The 23,561-nt window shown below is 40.1% G+C and overlaps 1 protein-coding gene across 9 annotated transcripts in view; it reads left to right on the forward strand.

Moving 5' to 3' along the window:
- ADCY2 (adenylate cyclase 2 (brain)) overlaps positions 1-23,561 on the forward strand; it is a 282,664-nt gene that overhangs the window by 24,743 nt on the left and 234,360 nt on the right. The gene's annotated exons all lie outside the window — the stretch shown is intronic.

Genomic DNA, 23,561 nt, shown 5'->3' on the forward strand with positions numbered 1-23,561 from the left:
TGCTTTAGCTGGAGAGAGCCCAGGATGAGGTTTCCAATGGGCTGTTATCCCATGATCTCAGCTAAACAACCACCATGTTTGGGCCTCAGTTTCTTCTGCAAAGGGTGAGGACTGGAGTAAGTGAACTCAGGTTGGTCTCTCTGGTTCTAAAGAACACTGTCATAGTGGACACAAGAATCCATGCTTGCATCTTTTCTCTCCTGCAGTTCCCTGAAGAGGCTTTAGGGGTCAGTCTCCTTATCACTCTCACCTTTGGAGGGATGGGCACCCACTTTCATGCCCAGGCCAGTGCCTTCCCTGCCTCAGCGCTGCCTCTCTTCATCATGTACCCTGTTCTCTGGCCTCCCCTCCTGCCTTAAGTGGTGCACATGGTTCACGGTCCCTCCCACCTTCACACTGGCACACACAGAACAGAAGAAGAAGACGGATTAAGAGCCTTGGTTTGCTGGTCTGTGGCACAGACCCACTGGTCTCTCCTCAAACCAATGCTACTTTGGTTTAAGGCTATCTATACTAATAAAAGGGTAATATGCAAATTAGCCATCACTCCACAACAAAGATGGTGGCGCCCTTCGCCACACAGATGGCGGCATCGGCTGGACCCACGGAGCCGCCGGAGTGGGCGGGACACTTGGCTTCCTTCGTCACCCCAGCAATGAAGGAAGCCAAGCTTCCCACAAACCCCAGCTGGCTGCTGAGGGCCAGCCTCTGGGCAGCGGCCGCAGAGCCGGCCGGAGCGGACAGGAGGCAGCTCAGACCCAGAGCAAAGGCAGGAGGCAGCTTGGGCCTGGAGTGAAGGTAGGAGGTGGCAGCCAGAGCGAAGGCCCGGGTCCCAGGTGCCTGAGGGAAGCCAGTGCTGGCAGCCAGGGGAAGGAAGGCCTATTCTTGCAGGAATCTTTGTGCATCAGGTCTCTAGTTACTTTATAAGAAGCCTGCTTTCTGGAAGAGAAATTAGCCCCTCCATGTTCTTCTGTTTTCCTATTCTTTAGACTTTTCTGAGCTTACTTTCTATATGAATTTCAGAATCAGCTTGTCATGTTCAGTGCAAACTCCACCAAGATCTGGATTTAAATTATATGGCATTTCCTATTTTTTGCTCTGAAAGATATTTAACAACTAGGAAATAATAAAAGGACACTACGAAAAACATCCAGAGATATGTTCTTTATAATTTTGTATCTAGTCCTTCCATAGAATGACATGGCATGTCTCTCCAATGATTCTGGGTTTCTTTTATGTCCTTCCGAGACTTTTTTACTTCATGAAATCAGTAGTAATGTTCCTTAGACTTGTTCTTAGGTACCTATATTTTTTTGGTGGTTTTATTAAAGGCATTTTTTTATTATTCCCTTTCCTATTTAATATCTTTGCATAAGGGTACTGCTGCTTTTTATGTTGATCTGTTATGTTGGACTCATTATTAGCTCTGTTCATTTGTCTGAGGGTCTCGGTTTATTTATATAGACAGTATTATCATCTCCAGATAATTAACATTTTCTCCCTTTCAAATCCTGAATTCACTCTATTTTCAGGCATTGTGTTGTCTACATGTATTAGCCAGGATTCCTGATACAGAATGAATTAGCATAGTGCGAGTGGCATCAGACCTGTTGTCAATATAATTAGAACATCCATAATTTCACGGGAAATAAAATGTTTGCTCTATGATTAGTAGTTTAATAGAATCAGTTTGTCAGGATAAGGACCTCCATCTGTCTGGAATGCTCTTCTTCCCCATGCAGTGTGGCTCCTGTGTTATCTTCATTGACATCATGGGTCCCTGTCTCAGAACAGCATTTCCCGACCTTCAGATGCCACCCCATTGGGCAGCACCTCGGCCTACTCCAGTTTCCCATAGCACCGACAAGGATTTATAGCACCTCAAATCATATTCTCTCTTTTAGTCTGTTGACTGTATCCTCTGCAAGAATATAAACTCCTGGGCAGTGATATTCTTTTCACTGTCATGTCTTTGCACCTATGAGAGTAGACTACAATAGAAGACACCCGTGGCTGCTCACTCAGTGTCTCCCTAATGGATGACTTTATTTTGTCATCTACATATTTGTTGTTGTTGAATTTCTTTTGTATCTGCTTTTTCTGTTTTTGCCTGTCTTTTGGTTTTATGACATACATTTTGCTTATATTGATGCTTTAAAAAAATGCCTATAAGCATATTAAACATACCTTTTCCATAGTCATTTTATTTTCATTTTCTTAAGATTGATTTCCCACAGGATTTGAGTTTGTTGGCTAAATGTCTCAGCGTTAATTGCTCCTGTGAGCTTTGGCATTGCTACTTCCAGGCTCCTATTGAATGGGATTTTCTTCCTCTGCCCACAGCCATAATCTTACCCGTGATGTTGCCTTCCTTATGCAGCCAGGGCCCTGGGCAAAACTAGACTATCTGTGGAGCCTCAGCCCAGATGACATTGCCGGTGGGGGGCCAGCCCTGCTTGTGCCTTGGGCCAGCTGTGTCTGCTTGATGCTCAGAAGTGCCATAGCCAGGCAGGTTGCAGCTATTTTGGGCCACTTTTTCTATGTTGGGGATTTGGGCAGGGGTCTGCCTCACACTGTGGACCTGCTCACACCTCCGTCCAGAAGAGGGCCACTTTGGGCCCCATTCCTCCACCAGAGCTTCAAATCCTGCCCAAGGCTCTGGCCACAGCTGCTCCATTCCATAGGCAAGCAGATTTAAAATGAAATTATATGCAAACATTAGCAAAAAGCCTGGCATCTTTTAATATTGGCACCACAGATGTAGGCCCCTCAGTGAACACTTCCAGAAGTGTTATAATAGGTTCACTGTGCTTAAGGGATTGTGCTTAAGGGGTGGTTCCCTGTAGGAGATGGTTAAACTAACACTACTGTGATAAAGAAATGCAGGAGTGAGCCTACTTCTCAGACAGAGGGGCCATCCACACGTGACCACCCTCACTGCTGACTCCAATGGCAAGTTTGGCGTTCCCAGGACCACCCTGAGGTTGGGTAGCTTCGTAAAAGGACTCACAGAACTCACTGAACACCATTATCCTCCCAGTTATGGGTTATTACAAGGAAAAAATAGAGGTGAACATCAGCCAAAGGCAGGGGCAGGAAAACTAGCAAGTGTGAAGCTTTCATTGTCTTCTCTGTGCAGTCACGCACAGCGCTACTCTCTCGACAATGTTACATGTCACCATGCAGGGAGTACTGCCTACCCGAGAAGCTCAGTGGCCCTTCTCTATCCGGAGATTTTTTCGGGGCTCAATCACCTACTGCCTGCGTGGCTGACCTTTAGTCTCCAGCCTCACATACGCTGGTCTGACACCTGCAGTCTCCAGCCCTCTGGAGGCAGAACAGATCCTGCATGGCCCTAAGACCCCATCATAAATCATATTTAGACTGTCTCTGACCAAACAAAGGCACTCCTGTCAGGCAGAGCATTCCAGGGGCCTAGGGATGACGTCCCAGGAGCACAGGGCAAGCCCAGACCTCTGTCTGGGTCAGGTTAATTCTTCGCTACCCAGGTGGCTTCAGTGTAGATCCCAGCTGTTAACATCTCTGGTGCAGAACATACTAGTAGAGTATAAGCAACCAGCACGTGCATCACCTGTTCCGTGCCTGGCCCTGTCCTGAGCACTTTCCCCATGGAACCTCATTTATCCCCACATAAATGCCAAGATGTGGGCACCATCACACTCATCTTAGTGACACTGAGTACGTCTTTCTTTCCTGGCATATTGTTGTAATGTCCCTCATTCATCTGTGAAGCCTAAGCTTTTTGATGCCATTTTATTTAATGAATTTATAACCAGACAAATCCATTTCCTCTTAGTTGATAACTACTGACTGGTGACCCTCGCTCTGAGATGGGAATGCCATTCGGAAGGTAGCAGGACAGGAGGGCAAGTGTCTGGATGGGGTGAGGCATACACACAAGAGATGCTGGCTTGGCTGAGTGAGGACAAGAGGGCTGAATTGTATCTGCATTTGACTCCAGTCTTCTGCTTCCCTCATACTAAGAGCTCATTGAATGGAGTTAAATAAACACTTCCATTCCTGACAACCCCATTTCAGGCTTGGCGGGGAGACCATGCTGAAGTTATTGTATAGATTTGTTAAATTACATGCTCAAAAGGCTAACATTTTGCTCCAGGAAGAAGAGACTTTCTTTGTTCTATTTCCTAACAAGATGCCAGGCATGTGCCTATCTGTGTTTTCTTACAAAAATAGGACATAAGTGTGCAAATATCATTTTCGTATTGAAAGTGGGTGAAATGTAAGACATTAAAGAGCTCTCATAGGCTTTGAAATGGTACAGAATTGGTTTGCTTTTCCTTTAGTGCGGTCACCTGGAATGCTATTAAACAATGGATTTACCATGCGAAGAACCTAGTAGCATATAAATGAAAGGAGACAAATCCAGCCTGTCCCTGAGTATCCAAGAAACCATCGCTGTCTGCTTTTGTGCACCAGGTTGATTTCTCAGAGAGTATTTTGGAGTTAATAGGAAGAGGCACACACAACTCAGAAAAATAAAAGAGCAATATAAAAATTATTGTAACTAACAACAAAGATGAGAGTTTTTAATATTTTTTGTTGTTTTTAAAAGCAAATAATGTACTGACAAAGTGTGAATTTTAAGGAAGTGCAGCTACACAGACCAGCCTGAAGTGTCGTTATTTTGAGATTCCCCCGCATTTCTGCTCTTCAGAGCGGAGGTGGCATTTCTGTATTCTCCCTCCTCTCATTTCCCAGCCAGTGCGTGTGAAAGTCATACTGGCTATGCGGTGAACTGGGAATTTACCACAATCCACCCTGGGCCTTCCAGTCCTGACCCTGTTCGAATAGACAGTTCAGTCGGTGTTTCTGGAACAATCTCTCTGCTTCTCTTCCTTCTCTCTTCCTGTGCTTTCCTTTAGAGCAGCGGTTCTCAACCTGTGGGTCCCGACCCCCTTGGTGGTCGAACGACCCTTTCACAGGGGTTGCCTAAGACCATCCTGCATATCAGATATTTACATTACAATTCATAACAGTAGCAACATTACAGTTATGAAGTAGCAACAAAAATAATTTTGTGGTTGGGTCACAACATGAAGAACTGTATTTAAAGGGCCAGAAGGTTGAGAACCACTGCTTTAGAGGAACACAGGTCTGGTGCTGAGATGGACATTGCAATTAACTGTCATCTGTTCCTTAAACAGGCACAGCCATTCTCACCTCGGCACTTTCGTTGTCCTCCCCAACCTCACCCCCACATCAAGGTACATTTGAAAGACGGGTGGCTATGGAGGCATTTTTATTGGCTTCTCTTTTCCCAGTGTCTAGCACAGTGTCACATAGGTAGGATCACACCACAAATACTTGTGGAAATACTGAATGAGTGTACACATAGTATATTGGTTTGCTTGCCTCTTCCACCGTAATAGTGATAGAAAACACTTCCATTGCCCTGGTCCTTCCCTGCATCAGGCATCATTCAGTTACTTTATATACATGAGTTATTTGATCTGTACAACTCTGTAAAGTAAGTACTATTATTACTTGCAATTCCTCAAAGGAGAGAACTAAAGCCCAGAATGGTTAATCAAGTTCCCCAAAGTCACACAGCAAGAAGAGAGCCAGAATTTGAACGTGGCATTTTGGCACAGTGATCATCGTCCATCATCTTCATATATCCATTATGGTTGACAGCTGTGTGGTGTTTCCTGTTGTGACTTGGAAAATGACAGATTATTGTGTGATGAGGGAGATATTTAGGAATTTTGGATTGTTCTATCTGAACCACTTTTGGCTTAGTTGTTATTTGGAAAAACTTCATGAAGAGGTAGCTGTTACTTCAGAGATGACAAAAAATCAGTCATGTTGCTGGTTTTGTCAACACGTAATCCTTGGTGGTATATTCACTCCTCAGATGCATCACTAAGAGAAATGACACATATTTGACCCAAGGAATAAATGTTTATGTATCTACTGGTTGCTTTTATAATGAAATTAACATCAATTCTTTATAAACAGATTCCTTATCATTTTATTCCTTTCTGCTGGCATTGTCATCTGGTTCTGTCTTAGCTCCTGACACCTATAATCTACCACTTTCCTCCTCATAGGAAAACCCCATCAGATTCCAAGGGCCCTCCGAAGGCATTCTCTGGGATGCCAGCTCAGAGTGCAGTCCAGCCCAGTACCGGCTTCTCCTTGTGTTGGGAGAAGCTGTGCCGGTTTTGGGTCCTGTCCAATACCTTGCTTGATGTCTGGGTAACATGTCTCCTGGGGCCGCCACTGTTGGGAGAGGGGAGGTCAGGGGCCTGGGGATGCTGGCCCTGTGTGTGTTGCTCTCAGGGCATCTGGAAGCACCTTGAGGGAGGTCAACCTGTCAACCTGAAGTTGAAAGATGTTGTGACTGTGATCTGGAATTTGGCATGTTTTCCTGAAAAAGTTAGAGTTATATTTTACAAGTGAGGGAAAATGTTCTGTAGGCTCCCCAAACAAACATCTGTTATTGACACAGTTTAAATGTAGACATTTTTGATGGTGGTTGTCTTAGGGCTTCCTGCCTTCAGTGTCCCTACTGTTTGCCAGATGATTTTATGAAAGGTTGTGTTTGTAATAGAATTCCAGCTACCTTGGCCTTGAATCTTGGAAGCCGTTGTTATATCCAAAGAAACATACTTAATGGGAACTGGTAAATAACACAACCTGTCACCGTCATGTTGGCACTGTGTGAGTGTACCCAGGCGAGCATGCAGGCGAGCTGCTGCCGTGAAGGGGAGTGAATTCTAGATTCTGGGCTGGAGCAGCAAGTTTGCAGGAAAAAATAAATCCAGAGTTTAAATTATTTGCTATTAAGAGTTGCTAAGCAACACCTCACTGAGCTTCTCCAATATTCAGAATTTCAAATTTCCTTTTCTCAGCAGCCACTAATAACATCCTCACCCAGCAATTTCACAGAGTTGAAAAATCAGAGTTCAGAGTTTGGAAAGGCGCTGAAATTCTCAGGACAGAAAACCAAAACGGAGAGAGGGGAGAGGACACAAGCTCAGGGATTTGTAAAGGAATCTCTCCAGGATCCACCTGGGACCGATGAGCACTTGCCTGGGAGGAATGTACCACAGATGGGGAAGAACCTCCAAGAAACAGTAGATGGAATAATTCCTGGCCCTGGGCCTGGAGAACAGGCACCAGAGATAAATGACATTTCACAATGTGAAAGGCAAGAAGAAAAAATAAAAGGCAGGCAGACTAGAAAATAAGAATTTAGGCTGGCTTTATCTGTCTGCGTGTGGACTGTCCATTATAGTAGCCACTAGCCATATGAGGTTACTGAGCACATCAGATGTGGCTGTTTTGAATCCAGACGTGCTCCAAGTGTAAACACTGACTTTTAAAGACAAAGTGTGAAAAAAGTAAACCATCCTATTCATAATGGTTTTACTCGGAACATGATGAAACTAGAGGCCCAGTGCATGAAATTCGTGGACAGGTAGAGTCCCTAAGCCTAGTTAGCAATCAGGGCCAATCAGATTCTCTGCTTCCCCGCCTCCCTACCTCCCTGCCTCCTCCTTCCCTCACTCCCTCAGCACCCCACTACCGTGGCTGGTCGCCTGCCATGTTCCGCGTCACCCACTGGTGGTCAGCACACGTCATAGCGAGCAATCAAACTTCTGGTTGAACGGGGGGACACTTTGCATATTAGCCTTTTATATAGAGAGATTATATTTTGGAGAAATTGGCTATATATGATATGTTATTAAAATCAAAATTTACCGACTTTTAATGTGGTTACTAGAAATTGTTTTTTTTTTTTTTAATGAGAGCTGAACTCATTCAGCTCTGAAGAAAGGGGCACATCCTCCCTCCAGCCCAATTTGGGTATTCTTAGGTGACTAAGAATCTTTGGGGGTGTGCAGGAGCCCCATAGGGAAGTCGCATCTCAACTGTAATTAACTAACTGGCTTGTCCAGGGGGCCAGCACAGGCTTGGTCTGCCTGGGCCCCAAACCCTTCCAGTTGTTTTTAGACAGCTGGGAGAGAAACTGAGGCCACATTTGACCCACTATATAACATGTCTAGAAAATTTGCTCAGATTACAGATATCCAAAAATAAATAAAAAATTAATATGGGAAATTGTGCCTCCAAGGCCAGAAACCCCCAATTCCCAGCCCTCATTTAATACTCCTGATAGAAAGCCTTTACTTGCAAGTGCTTTATAGAAATGGGAAGATTTAATTAGAAAATACCAACTTAAGAATGGCCAAAATGCAGTTGTCTTTGGGCACCTATATTAATATTATGCATGCAGAAATTAGAAAAATGCCAGCTCTAAAATTAAACTGAATGACTATATGGGAAGCATATCTTGATTTGGAAATTAGAAGCTTCTAAGGAGAAGCATGGAAAAAAATATTCTTCAAAGAAAAGATGGAAATTAATAAGAAATTTTAGAGACTGTCTCAGAACTATCGCTACGAGAAAATTTAATATTATACATGTGGCTTGTGTTGTTTTGCTTTTGTATTGAACAATTGTAGTCTATGTTAAAAATCCTATGAAAACTAAAAAATGCTACCAGAAGTGGGTTTACTAAGTTTGAAGTTTACAAAGTTGAGATACAGAAATAAACTGTGTTCTTATATATTAGAATCTTCTAATCAGAAATAGAAAAAATACCATTTACTATTGCATCAAAAATATAAAACATTTAGGAGTAAATTGAATAAACATGTGTAACTCTTCTTTCTACATGGAAACTATAAAACATTGCTGGCAGAAATGAAGAAATAAGTGGGGGCATAGACTATGTTCATGGACCCACAGACACAATGCGGTTGTCAATTTCCTTCAAATTCATCCTCAAGATGTAAATCAATTGCAATAAAAATTCCAGTTCTTTTATAGCATAACAAGCAAATTCTAAAATGTATATGGACTTTGCATTTGGTCATTCTTGTGATTTTATATGCTGTATTCTTTAAGCAATAAAATTCTGATGTGTTTTATAAAAACAAATAAATAAAATACGTAGAACAGCCAAAACAAATTTGAGAAAGCAGATATTACTCTACTGGGTTTCAGGATTTATTATAAAACTATGGTACAGTAATCAACATATTATGGGATTCATGTAAAATAAATGTTTAAGCCACTGGTATACAATTGACTGTCCAGAAATACTCCCACACGTATGGTCAGTTTATTTTCAACTATGTTCTAAGCCAATTCAGTGGGAAAGTATAAACTTTTCAAAAATAGCTACTGAAAATATTGGACAGCTGAGTGCAAAAAACAAACTTCCACCCTCAGCTCATGCAATATACCAAAATTAACTCTAAATGGATCAAAGACTTTAAAAATATAGTTCCCAAACTATTAAACTTATAGAAGAAAACACGAGAGACAATTTTTGGCATTCTTGGGTTGAAAGCTTTTTCTGAAATAGAACACACCAAACATGAACTATTAAAGAAAAAAACCTGATCAATAGGATTGTCCAAAATGAAAAAACTTTTACTATTCAAAGGCACTATTATGAAAGTAAAAAGGCACACCATACAGTGGGAAAACTAGTTACAAAACATATACCTGAGAAAAAGTCTATACTTAGAATATATAATAATAGACTCTTACAACTCAATTGTACTCGATGAAGGTGTAAAAATAGTGTATGAGGTTTTTTTAGCACACAAATAATTTTCACATACTCCATTTCAAATTATTGATATAGTATCCTCAAAGGGGAGGCATAATTTCCATTTTAAACATGGGGGGAAATCCCAAAAACCTGAGATACAAGAGATTTTGTGACTTTCCAAAAACGTGGCGGGTCTCCAGCTGGAACTGACTGTTTCTTCCGTCCTGGTCCTGGCATTCAGATGTGCTGACTCATCAGCTCTTGGCTGTGACCCGCCATGCCTTTATAATGGCTCAAAGGAAGGAGGGATCTATAAGGAGAATAAAGTGACTGAGATGTAAGAGAATGGCAGTATTTCTGTTTTTATCAAGTCTGAGATGATTCTTTAAGCATAGTTTTATTGCATATTAAACTTTCTAAAAGGTTGTCCAATGGATTGCTGAGTTGTTTGAAATTCAATTTCCGTTTAGCCTGTTTTTTAAAAGACTATTTTTCATTGAACATGGGGAAAACATAGACGCCTGCAAAATACCTAGGTCACCAGCCTACATTTTCTTTAATGCTCTTGATGTGTAAAAATTATCTTTATTACTATTTTTACCTCCTGATGGGGGATATAACTAAAGAACCAAATATTCTAAGAAGCATTAAAACACAGATATATTACTCCAAAAATCATGCAGCAATGAAATAAATTTGGGGGTTTGTTTTTGTTGAAAGCTGGATTTCCTGTAGAAGGGAAATAAATGGGGGTTTGTTATAATAAATAGAAAAATAGCCAAATCTAATTGTACTGTATTGGCCCAGATATAGATAAGTAGACCGAGGGGAAAGAGGGAGCTCAGAAGCACACTTGTCTTGTATGGCAGAGGTGGAATTAAAACATAGTGGGGCAGGATGGACTATTCAGTAAGTAAAAAATGAATAAATGAAATAAATAAATAAATAAATAAATAAATAAGAAAAAAATTGGCTATATTATGGTAAAAATCAAATTTCTTCTTCATTCCATATAAAAATACAAATTCAAGGTGGTTTGAAATCTAAATTAGGAAAGCAGACCATAAGCAGACCAAATATGTAGAGGGAAATCTCTTTGTAACAGCAGTATAAGAAAGGGTTTCTTCCTCACGGTGCGTGTGCGTGTGTGTGTGTGTGTGTGTGTGTGTATGATATGTATCAAAAGCTAGTATGGCATAATGTTCAGTGTATGATGTGTGCTCATGGGTGGTTGTCATATTTGTTGTACTTTTAAAAATTTGGGTTTTGGTAGTTTTAGTGTTTTGCATTTTATAGCAAAATAAAAAATGTGAAAAGAACATCAGCTATGCTAAATATAACGTTGCCTTTGAACTGCATTTGCCATTCTGTGCTGTCTGTCCCCAGCCCAGCTTTTAGCCTAGCTTTTAGAATCTGACCTCTTTATCTGCTTCTCAGCCTTGTCTCCTTGCGCTCCTTCCCCCATGGCCTTGGTAACAACAGATTGTTGTTCACTGGGGTGAAAAGAAAACCACTTTCCTTTTCCTCTAAATGTGTGTTATTGTCACTAGTTTTAATAAGTGTTCTATTTTCAAAACAAAAACAAAAAATTCTATAGCACTACACAAATACCAGGGGATGTAATACTGAATGATGGTAAGATTTAGTCACTGGGATCAGTATTTAACAATTAATAAACCTCAATCAAAACATTAAAAGAATATTTTCATTTAAAAGAAATAGCTAGGGCCGAAACCGGTTTGGCTCAGTGGATAGAGCGTCGGCCTGTGGACTGAAGGGTCCCAGGGTCGATTCCGGTCAAGGGCATGTACCTGGGTTGCGGGCACATCCCCAGTAGATGTGCAGGAGGCAGCTGATCGATGTTTCTCTCTCATTGATGTTTCTAACTCTCTATCTCTCTCCCTTCCTCTCTGTAAAAAATCAATAAAATATATTAAAACAAAAAAGAAAAAGAAATAGTTAGGCCCAGGCCATACCTCTATTGGTTAGAGCTTAGTCCCAAAATGCCAAGGTTTTGGGTTCGAACCCCAGTCAGGGCACATGCAAGAAACAACTGATGAATGCATAATAAATGGAACAATAATTCAATACTTCTTTCTCTTTCTATCTTTTCCCCTCTCTCTCTAAAAATCAGTCAATAAAATTAAAAAATAATAAAAGAATTAGCTAAAAGGTGATATCATTACATTTACTTGGCATACTTGAGGGATTAGTTAGTGGCATATTCCTTAGGCATAAAGTAATTAAATCGAATATTAATTGTCTTCCTTCATTCCCAACTGTTCCCCCTCACTCCAAAACTACTGACGAAATATGAGAAATGAAGGATTGAAATGAAGGCATCTGATCCTTTTCGCTTTATGGAGGCATGCTGTTAATTATGATATCAATGTATTTTTGACATTTTTATTATGATAATAGCTATTACATTAGCAGAGAACTAAATAAAATAATTGCAGATAGATTAAAATTCTGCCACTCTCTTTCTTTTCATTGTCTTCTACATATAAGGCCTGTGCTTTCATTTAACTGCAGAAACTCTAAGTGTGATGGCCACAGGGGCGTGGTCAACACTTACTGCTTGTCAGATTCACGCTACATACATCTTTGAAGAAAATGAAACTCAGAATCTAGATATGACAGCCAATAGTTCCTTCCTTCCCTATTGAAAATGTAAAGCCACCAAGACTAAGTAGGGGATATGTGGATGCTGCACACTCTAAGGATATGAGCACAAATTTGTGAACTAAAAGTGGAATCAGGCCTTTATAATTTGGAGGGCATTGGTCCACTGGTCTCTGGTGTAGTCTCTGAAAGCTTTAGTCTGGTTATGTGTGAGTTTCAGGGAAGGCAGAGACCCTAGACTACAGCCTGGAAGTGGGGTCCTGCAAAGGTGTGCTGCGCATATTGTGATAATAAAGGGCCAAGAGTTTCAGCCTAGATATCCCGTGGGAGGTCTCTGTGGGTCCAGAATCTGTTTTGCAGCTTTATAGGATGATCTGATTGTGGGGAATTAATTCACTTTTACCCAGAATGCCAATTTATGATTTCATTGCTGTTCAGAGAATGCTCCTGTCTGCTAAACAAAATGCCTTCTTTCTGGTGTTAGGTTACCTGGGAAACCTATTCAATTGGGTGTGTGTTGAAGATCAGATCAGAACAAAGAGGGTGATGAGCTCTTCTTGGTATTTTATTCAGGCTTCCACAGCGTCTGAGGAATATCACAATTGCACAAGGGGGACTTTGCTTTTGACAGGTCGTGTTGGGTAAAAGTTTTGGGCTATGTTGCTTGAAGATCATAGGAGATCAGGATCAACGTCTTGCACATAATCTCAAGTGAACCAATCAAAGATCTCCTATATAGAGCGTGGCCCAGAGAAGAGGATGAATGACTTTGGAATAAGAGCAATTTTCCCTTCAATTGGAGGAAAACCTAGGCTTGGTTTTCTTTGACATCTTCTCTTTTGGATTCCCCTTCGCTTATTATTTAACACTTGTCCCCGTATGAGACTGTGTTCTTTGGTCATGTGACATAATCAGAATCTTCAGCAGACCTGGGGTTTGTGGCCATCAGGACTTGCTCAGCAGGGACAGTTCAGGGCATAAGACTGCTCATTTGTAAGCACCGGAAAGATTCCCATTGACTATAAGCTATTAATTACTAGTAAATGAATGCACATTTCCTTAAGAGTCTAAAAGGACTTCTCATCAGTTCCAATTAAATAAAGGGGTCCTATGAGTGGCTGGAGAATGTGTCAACTACTAAAAGCACAGCTAAAGTTTCTTTCTCATTTTGAATAGAGGACATTGTGCATGTGTGGTCAGTGACAGGGCCTTTGCCATCTAAACATGGTAGCCAGCCATCGCTTTAGCTTTGCTTGTAAGCCTGAGATGTTTATGCCCAACATAATTAAACAGCACACACTTGAGCACCTATAACGATTGGCCAGTATTTTCCCCCCAACAGATAATAAAGTGACTTAATGATGATGATGATGATTTTTTACAGATAAAAGGCAACTGTTAAAAACTTTAGAAGCCCTTGGATATCTCAGTGTTCTTACCTTGTTTTTTTTTTCGTAGAGTCAGCATGAAACAATTACAGTCAATCCCCATTACTTGTTTATCACAAGTTTGTGATTTTGCCTGCGTGTTAATATTTATTTCTAATCCCAAAATCAATACTCGAGGTCATTTGTGGACATGAGCAGAGCCGGGTAAAATTTGAGTCACCCAATGTGCACCTTCCCAGCTGAGGTGGATCAAGGTGACACTCTGCCTTCTTGCAGCTCCCACAGTGTAAACAAGTGTCCCTTGCATGGTCTATTTCTTGCCACAGTTTTTGCATTTTTGTTGATGTCACTGCTTAAAATGGCCCCCATGCATCAAGCAGAAATACTGTCTAGTGTTCTAAGATCAGGGAGGCTATGGTGGGCCCCACAGAGAAAATAACGTGCTGGGTAGGTAAACTTTCTTCAGGTATGAGTTACAGTGCTGTTGGCTGGGAGTTGAATATAATGAATTAACAGTATATGTGAATGAGGTATCTTTAACAGAAACACCAGAAAACAAGGTTATGTACTGATGGGTTGATAAAAATGTGACCTGTGATACACAAGAACCTAGCTGTATATTTAATGGTTCGGTATTGGCTGATTCAGTCTTTATGGTGATGTTATACACACAACTACCGTGAGTACGGAGAATGGACTGTACCTTATCTTGGGAGAAGTCACTAACAACATTAATGCAATAACCTATGGAGATGAAATTGCAACCGCTCGTTTCAAGTCTGTCTCTTCCTTTGCCTTTTCCGTTTTCATATTTGAATGCTGAAATTGTATATGCCTTGGCCTTGATATTTCCATGAGCTGTATTTTGGTCCCACTCAATTTCAGCCCATCTTTGAAGTATCGACAACCGGTAATATTATTAGAGAACCAGAAAAACAGGTCTGTGCGAAGGATTAAAGAATTCCAGGATTAACATTCCAAAACAAATGTCCTTAAGTCAGAATGTGCCTGCTCTTCAGCAGCTGGTGCTCTTGGCAACAGCTTGGCTGCAGGTGCAGCCTGGGTGATGCTGTCCCCGGGGTTCTCCTGGGCTCCTGAAAAACAACCTGTGATGAGGAGCAACAGCGTAAGGACAGCACAGCAGGCATGGGCAGTTTGTCGGGGATGCTTCCAGATAAAACAACTGCCACTTCCTCAGGGAGTATCCTGGGAAACCCAGAGGCTGGCCTATGAGTCATTTCAGAGCCACTCTGCCTTCACAAGGGGCTGTTTCCCTTGAGTGGCATTTAGGCGGGGGATTGATCTAAAGAGGCCACGGGGATCAGGCACAGCCCACTTCGCAGGTACAGCTGTGGGACCGGTGCTGACCTCTGACACGCTCACCCTGACAGATTTTCTACAGTAACAGTGGTACTATGATGGATACCAGTGAATTCAGAGGGTGACAAACTGATCCCTCCACTGTGCTTTCCCATCTGTTGATGACACTGGCCTGGAGCCATTATTTTGTTTATATTCTTAATTCTAACTTTCTTAAAGGAATTTAAGAAATTTCACTTATGAACCAGGGCTATTTATTTTGAGATGAAACTGTAATAGAAAAGGAAGAATAAATTAACTTTTCTGCTGTAACTAATAGTTTTCAGAGTAAAGAATTTATGCCCTATTATAATTTGGGGGGGGAGATACTTCCTCTTTTGGGGATATCATTTGAACTCTTTGATTTATATTCCTGAATATTATTATAAACACTTTTATGTGTTTCAATCAGTTGTAGTCATTATTATTTTTGATGTCCTAATATAGTTATTTAGTTAGTTAAAGCCCCATAATATTTGCTTTTGTGTCAATATTTTTATTGACTTCAGAGAGGAGGTGAGAGGGAGAGAGAGATATCGACATCAATGATGAGACTCATTGGATCAGTTGCCTCCTGCATGCCCTTTACTGGACACTGAGTCTACAACCCAGGCATGTGCCCTGACTGGGAATCAAACTGTGACCTCCTGGTTCATAGGTCGATGCTCAACCATTGAGCCACACTGGCTGGGCTGCTTACATGTCTGTGACATAAACCCATTAGTCCTTTATAGCTCCACTAGAGGCCCGGTGCATGACATTCGTGCACTAGAAGGTATTTTGGAAAATGCTTACCTATTCTAGTCCCTGGAACCTCTAATAATGTGATTTGTGTGTATGTCATTTGTGCTTGTGTGTGTGTGTGTGTGTGTGTGTGTGTGTGTGTATGTGGCGGGGAGTGATCCCTCAGCCCAGCCTGTGCCCTTTCACAGACCAGGAGCCCTCAGGGGATGTCCAACTGACAGCTTAGGCCCGCTCTCTGCAATATAATTTTGAAAAGAAAGAAACCATGACTTTACAGTGATATTTCTTATTTAAATTTAATTCTTTTCTGTTAGAAATAATGCCACAATGAATGGTTTTGTACATTTTTTTGCCTGTATATTGTTTGTATAGCCACTTAGAAATACGGTAGGACTTTTAGGGCAAAGGATAAGCACAGTTTGGCTAGAAATGGTCGCATTTCCCTGTTCTGGACTTGGACCACATTGCCTCCCCAGTCATGTATATGCCACCTGCTAACCAACAGGATATGCTGTTCTCTAGATGGAGGAATCATTTCTCAGTGCATTCCTTTTGTTATGAGTGTGCTCCTGTTTTCAAAGGACATTTTAATTTCTTCTTCTCTGAACTATTTCTTCATAGTTTTGCCCATTTTTGCATTAGATTATTCTCTTTTATAAGAATTATTTGCTTATTAATAATTTGCCTTTGAATGAAGTTGCAAATATTTCCACTTTGTCCTTTGTGATTTTGAGTTTTCTTGTAGTATACTCTTCATGCAAAAGCTTGACTTTATTTTTTTATGTAGTTGAATTAATGTAGCCTTTTAGTTTATAGCTTGTAGATTTTGAGGTACATTGAAGAAGTTTCTCCCAACTTCTGGATTATAAAGATTATGAGTTCATCTTTATGTGGCTCACTGACTCATGTGGCATCATTCATCTTGATAGAAAGTGTGACATGATTTATCTTTTTCCAAATGACTTTCCAGTTGGCCCAATGCCATTAATTCATAAGATGCTACTATTTCCTTTCTGCGGGATAGTATTTCCTTTTTTTTCCCCACTCTTTTCTCTTCTTTTAGTCTCTTTGTGTGCCAGACCACTTTGTTCTAATTTGGGAGGTCTTACAATATGTTTTATTATTTGGTAGGTCTTTTATGGTATTATATACTTCATAATGAACTTTTCTAGCTCTTCAGAAAAACAGACAAACAAACATGTGCTATTACTATCAAAATTGCACCAAATTTATAACTAACCCTATGGAGAATTGATAGCTCTGTGATCCGAGGACAGATATATTTTCTTTTTATTCATGTCTACTTTTTTTTTCCTTTTTCTTTTAGAGATGTTTTCATTGTCTTACACAGGTGTGGCACCTGTCTCATTTATTTGCCAACGTGTTGTGTTGTTGTGTTTTGTCATTTATTCAGTTATTTTTCTGTATGAATGAGGTATTTTTCCATTGTCATCTGTCTTTTTATATTTGTGTGATAAATAAGGTTTATTGATTTTTCTTGGCTAAATTTGCATCCTTTTGAATAAATTCTCTTTTTTACAAAAGTCTGTAATTCACTTTTGAAGTTTCAGTAAGTTTTATCTGCATATAGAGATTATTTTCTGTCTTTTTTTCACCCAATTCTTATGCCTCTGATTGCTTTCTCTTTTTTTTCATTGCATTGTCTAATATATCCATTACCACATTTAACAGTAGTGGTGACAGTTGGCATCTGTGTCATTTTTCTCACTTTAGTAGGAATGTCTCCAGTGTTTCCTCATTAAGTAAGATCCTGGCATTTGGACTCATATTTTTATTTACATAATCACATTCAACGTTAAGTAAGCATCTATCAATTCCTTTTTACTGGTTGTTTTTATAAAGAAAAGTTGTTGGGTACTGTTAATTGCTTCTTGACGTTTTTAGAAAAGAATTCTATAGATCTTTTAATATAATCACTTATATTTAAGGAGTTTGATTGCTCACTATACTCACCAGAGTTATAAGGTGCCTGCATTTGTCTGCTTTTAAATAATTTTTGTCCTGAATTCCACCATGTCTGACATCAAAGTTGTAACACTAGATTAAATGTTATTGCTTTTGCTCATCCTTTTGTATATCCTTTCACATTCTTTTATTTTTAACCTTTCTGGGTTATTTTAAGAATTTCTTATCCTCCTATATAATATGCAAATTGGGTAATATGTAAATTGACCCTAACAGCAGAATGACCAGGAAGGACCAGTCACTATGAAGTACACTGACCACCAGGGGGCAGACGCTCCGTGCAAGAGCTGCCCCCTGGTAGTCAGTGTGCTCCCACAGGGTGAGCTCCACTCAACCACAAGCTAGGTTGACACCTGCGAGTGCAACAGGGGTGGCGGGAGCCTCTCCCACGTCCTTGGCAGCACTAAGGATGTCCAGCTGATGGGTTAGGCCTGCTCCCTGCCGGGAGTTGGCCTAAGCCATCAGTTGGACATCCCTTGAGGGCTCCCAGGCTGTCAGAGGGATGTCTGACTGCCAGCTTAGACCTGATCCCCTGGGGAGCAAGCCTAAGCAGGCAGGTAGACATTTCCTAAGACAGTGGTTCTCAACCTTGTGGCCCTTTAAATACAGTTCCTCATGTTGTGACCCAACCATAAAATTATATTCGTTGCTACTTCATAACTGTAATGTTGCTACTGTTATGAATTGTAATGTAAATATCTGATATGCAGGATGGTCTTAGGTGACCCCTGTAAAAGGGTCATTTGACCGCCAAAGGGGTCGCGACCCACAGGTTGAGAACCACTGCCCTAAAGGGTCCTGGACTGGGAGAGGGCACAGGCCAGGCTGAGGGGACCCCCTCCCCCCGCCATGTGCACGAATTTTCATGCACCGGGCCTTTAGTTATAGAATAAAATCATTGTTTTATAGCATGGAACTATGTTTTGAAATAGGTAGTTAGGCCATTTGGATTTATTGATAGGTTTAATATTCTTGGGTTCAGTTCTGCCTTATGTAAGCACATGTGTAGACCCATGTACATATGTGTGCATAGCATGTATATATGGGTGCTCCTGTGTAGTCTGTTTGCTTTGCTTTTGTTTTCCCCTTTCCTCTTTCCTTCCTTCCTTCCTTCCTTCCTTCCTTCCTTCCTTCCTTTCTTCCTTTTTTCCTTGAAGGGATATAGTTTTTCTTCTGGATTTGTGTGTTGTTAGGGTTCATTGTCCACTGATGAGCTTTTAAATGCATAGGTTTAAGGATACTGGAAGGAAATAGTATTTATGTGCCTGAGAAGTCAGGAATATCTGCCAATAAAACTCAGAGCTTCAGAGAATGCAAATATATTTCACTTACGGAAGGAAGACATTGAAATGAAAGTGAATACCCTCCATAAGCCATGATGGCATCAGCAACATGAATAATGTCTGAAATATTATTGCGATCAGGCTCTAGGAAATAAATATTCAGAGTGCTGTTATTTTTAAAATTTAAATATTAATAGTATAATTGAAACACTTTATTCTGGCTGTTATTTTAAATGCGATTCATATTCTTTACACTATTAGAAAAAAAATCTAATCTTAAATACAACCATAAATTGTTGCATTGGGGGTAATTCATGAAGTGTGGGTGGCCCTGGGTGCAATAATCTATTGTTTTTTATTCTAATGTTCATATTGCCCAGCATGTCTGAATAATAAATATAATTTTTTCTCTTTATGTTGAAAACTAATACAACTTATTCTTTTAGTTTAGTGAGATAAGTATTCTCTACGGGAATCTTTTATTTGCAGCATAAGTGATCCTGTAAAAGAATGATCTCAGTGTGTGGTACCCACATCCATAACATTAGCAGAACCTGGAAAATTATTGGAAAAACAGATTCCCAGGCCTCATCCCAGAACAATTGAATCAGCAACCTTTTAGGTACATTCAGAGTAGAATAATAATTCAATTTAATATTTTGCCTTCCCATAGCTTTTGTTTATTTTATAAGCTGCCTTGAAATTATGTTTCTCTATATGTGCTTTTGGCATATCTTAGAATTGGATGTGGCTTCCAAGTTAATCAAGCCATATTTTAAAAAAGACCTGGGAATTTAGTTGAATGATACCTTATGTGTGACTTTTTATGGAAAAATTAAATTTGGATTTAAAAAAAAATCCTCATCATTTTGGAGTGGGAATTTATTAGGTAAAACTTTGAGTTTATCTTTGTTGTGGCCTTTTTAAAGTAATGAATGTTGGTTATACTGTTCAAGCAACTTAAACAATGTTTTGGTGTTATATGTAAATTCACATTTGAAACATTGTTTGCTTGCTAATTTAAAAAGTTATTTATGTGAAGATCTTACATGTTGCCATCTATGATAGGAAAGCATTTTAAATGGAAATCATCATTCTTGAATATTTGTCATATTGTCAAAATCTCCCAGAGAAGAAAACGCAGTGAAGGGCGAGGTTACTTTCTGACATATGATTTGAACTGTTAACAAGAAGTAGTATGGATAGTTTGGTAAAGATACTTTTCCTTTTGGTTGGCTTATGGTGTCTGCATATTTTTATGGCAGTGTGTCTACATTCACTGTTTCTCCTTTAAATAGAGCAAGTTGACGAGTAAATGGGATTGTCTACAGAATGCTGCTGAGTATTCGATTATGTCTAATGTGTTTTAATTAACAACATAAGAACCCAAACACTGCATCTTAGTAAGTCTAACCTTATTATTTTCAAGTAGCAGTTGAATAGCACTTGGAAGAGAGTCATAAATCTCTCAGACTACTTAATGGAAATGTTTTAAAAATACTGGCAGATGAAAGTGATAAACATGTCAATCCCAAAATTGTATTTATCAGCTACTGGTTGATAATACTAGGTCAATCTCCAAGTTTTAATTTCTTGATTAAGTGACATTCCCAATATTGCTGTGTCATTCAAATTTACTGAAGTTAATTGCTAATGTATCTGACACTTCAAATCTCTCATAGGAAATTTTTTTTATTATTAAAAATGCAGATCATCAAAGGTAGCTACAAAAAAATCAAATAATTTGACATTTTTATTAATGACAACTTAGAACTCTACTAGTAACTGATGGCCGTTCTTACCAAGAATACCTAAACATTCTGAAGTGCCTTTTAAATAAACAACTTGGCAAAATTATATTTGATGTATTTTTAATACTTCCTTTGTTTCATTTTAGTTTTTTGTGTTTTCTTTTTAGCATCAGGTGGGCCTTTGTTATTTAAATGATAATATTCTATTCAATAGGCTTCTCTATTTGATCCCATGTGTAGATCAGATTGGAAAATAAATATTAAAGACTTTTTTTGTCCCTGTGGCCCTGCTCACTGGCGAAGTGGATGCCAGCTGAAAGGCTGATGCAGTGGTCCAGGTAGCAAAGGGGGCAGATGGAGCTGCCCTGCAGTGTGTAGTAAATCTGGGAGGGGAGGCCTGGCCTCCAGAGAGCTGGGGGTGCGGGGGGCAAGCAGAGGACTTAGTGATGCCTAGATGGGGTTTGGCTGTCAATGAATCCGAGATTTAAAAAAATTTTGATTAAATATGCGTATATAATTGGCTTTAGCTACCAAGTACAGTACTTATATTTGTGCCTATTCTGTGCCATGTTTTGGTTTACCCTCATCATATGGACTTAATCTTGATGCTATCATCACATTCCTACTAATACTGTCCATCAATTCCATTTTTATATGAACGAGGACCTGTTCAGGGTCCACTGCATTGAAATGAAGATGTAGAAGATAGCGATCATTTCCTGGCGGTATGGTGTGGTGAGCACCATTCCCTGTGCCTTGTGTCAACTGATGGTCATTGGCATCAATTCAATGACAACAGGAATCCCCATTTTGGGGTGTGGTGAAGAAGGAAATTTTATTCAGTGCAAAACAGCTCAACCTTGATACAGTAAGTCTATGAAAACAGCACGGCTGTGAGGCAGCCCTGGGGCAAGGGCCCTCTTCGCTAGACAGCTCTGCTCTGCTTCTTACTAGACTGCGTTGTGCTGCACTGGTCTGCTCCCCTCTGCTCTGGTCTAATCCATTCTGTGCCATTCTGCTCTGGCCTGTGCTGGCCTGCTCGGTGCTGCTCAGGTGAGACATCTTCTGTGTTTTAGCCTAGCCAGGGAAACGCAGTCATCAGTCTTTGGTGGGAAGGGAAAGTGCATGCCCAGATCCAGAGGGGAGTTGGTTAATATGCTAGTAGACAGAAGTCCCGGTCCCTGGTTGGTCTGTCTCATGCAAATGAAGATTCCAAATCCTTGCAATTTGATTGGTCCAAAAGACATTGTCTTGATTGGTCAGAATGGAGCTGCTCTGATTGGTTGGTGGAGAAGCTGATGGGGATGTACTAGTAGCTGTGCAGCTCAGACTGGATGGGGAAAGCCTCAGTCCTGTTGGTTGAAATGGGATTCCAGGAACTCCTTTATAAGGGCTGGTTCAGATGGCAGAAACACATAAGGGCAGGCAGTACAGTGTAGAGGCAGGTAGTTCAGTGCAGGCTTTTCTGTGAAGGGCAGTTTGCATGAGAGCCCTGTATATAAATGGCTGCTAGTTTTATCTAATTAATTTACCCATTTATTTATTTTTAAAATTTGAGCTTGGTTAGTAACCACCAGGAGCCCTTCTTAGTATGTTCTTCTTTCTCAGGGTCCACACTTGCCCTTGTGAAGGATTTACCAAGCTCCCCTCCCCCCATACACACATTTTACAACTAAAAGGACTGAGGTCCAAAGAGGTTAACATTCCCAGTGACCAGTGGTCTTTGTTGATGGGACCCAAATATAGACTTACAGCTGCATCTGAGTCCAGTCCCAGAGCTCTACCTGTCAACTTGAAGCTATACTGTCACACTCCATCCATCACGTGGATGGCCGTATGCCCCATACAAAAAGAATGAGACACAGCCTGGAAAAGGAATCGGCTAAGTACATAAACATCTCTATTTTAACCTTCTAAATAAAGGAAAATTCCCTAAATTCTCTTCGCCAGAAATCCATGGAAATTCAAAGGAAGAAGGGGTCATATTAGGTTGAAAAACTAAGATTGTTTCCTGGAGACAATTCTTTCAAAGGCAGGGCAGGATTACAGGAAGGAAGGGCAAATGGTGGAAGAATAGCAACAGCAAAGCCAATGAATAGCAAAAGAAAAGCAATGGTGGTGAACCTCGGGGAGGGGTCCTGACTTCCCCATTTTGGCTGCTATTCTAACTATACTAAGAGAGAAGTGAGGTAAGAATGAACATAGATTAACCCAAATATTGTTGCTTAATGAGAATAAAGAAGAAGAGGAAGAAAAATATTACTACAGTTCTGTAAATCGTAATTCTATTAAAAAGAACAGTTGAACGAACTTCTCATTTTCTTTAAATACTCTAAAAATATCCCTGAGTGATTTGTATATGCTGAGGATTATGATTGTTCTTCAGGAGAATAATAAAAAATATCAATTAGCTCTATACAAAATTATACTTATTTGTATGGCCCCAGTTTGATCAGAAATAGACCTAAACTTGAATACAAACAAATTAGTCAACAGCCTTGTGAAGAATGTACTGGGAAGGATCAAATTTTGATGGGAATTAAATGAGATAGGACATAAGAGACTTACAGGAAATGATGTATAAAAATCTGAATAAATGATTCCTTGTGAGGCTTTCTGTCTGAGGACAATGAGGATATAGAGCCTGTGTAGACCAGGGCATACCTAGAGAAAAGATGCTCAGTAGAAGTGATAAAAAAACATTCTTACAGAATTTTTCCATATTTTATATTAATTTGACAAATCAAATATATTCATTTGTATGGCCTTTGCAAGTATGATTTTGTGCTTGATTTTTAAATTTTATATATGA

The sequence above is a fragment of the Myotis davidii genome, unplaced genomic scaffold, assembly GCF_000327345.1.
Source record: "Myotis davidii unplaced genomic scaffold, ASM32734v1 scaffold135, whole genome shotgun sequence".
NCBI lineage: Eukaryota > Metazoa > Chordata > Mammalia > Chiroptera > Vespertilionidae > Myotis > Myotis davidii.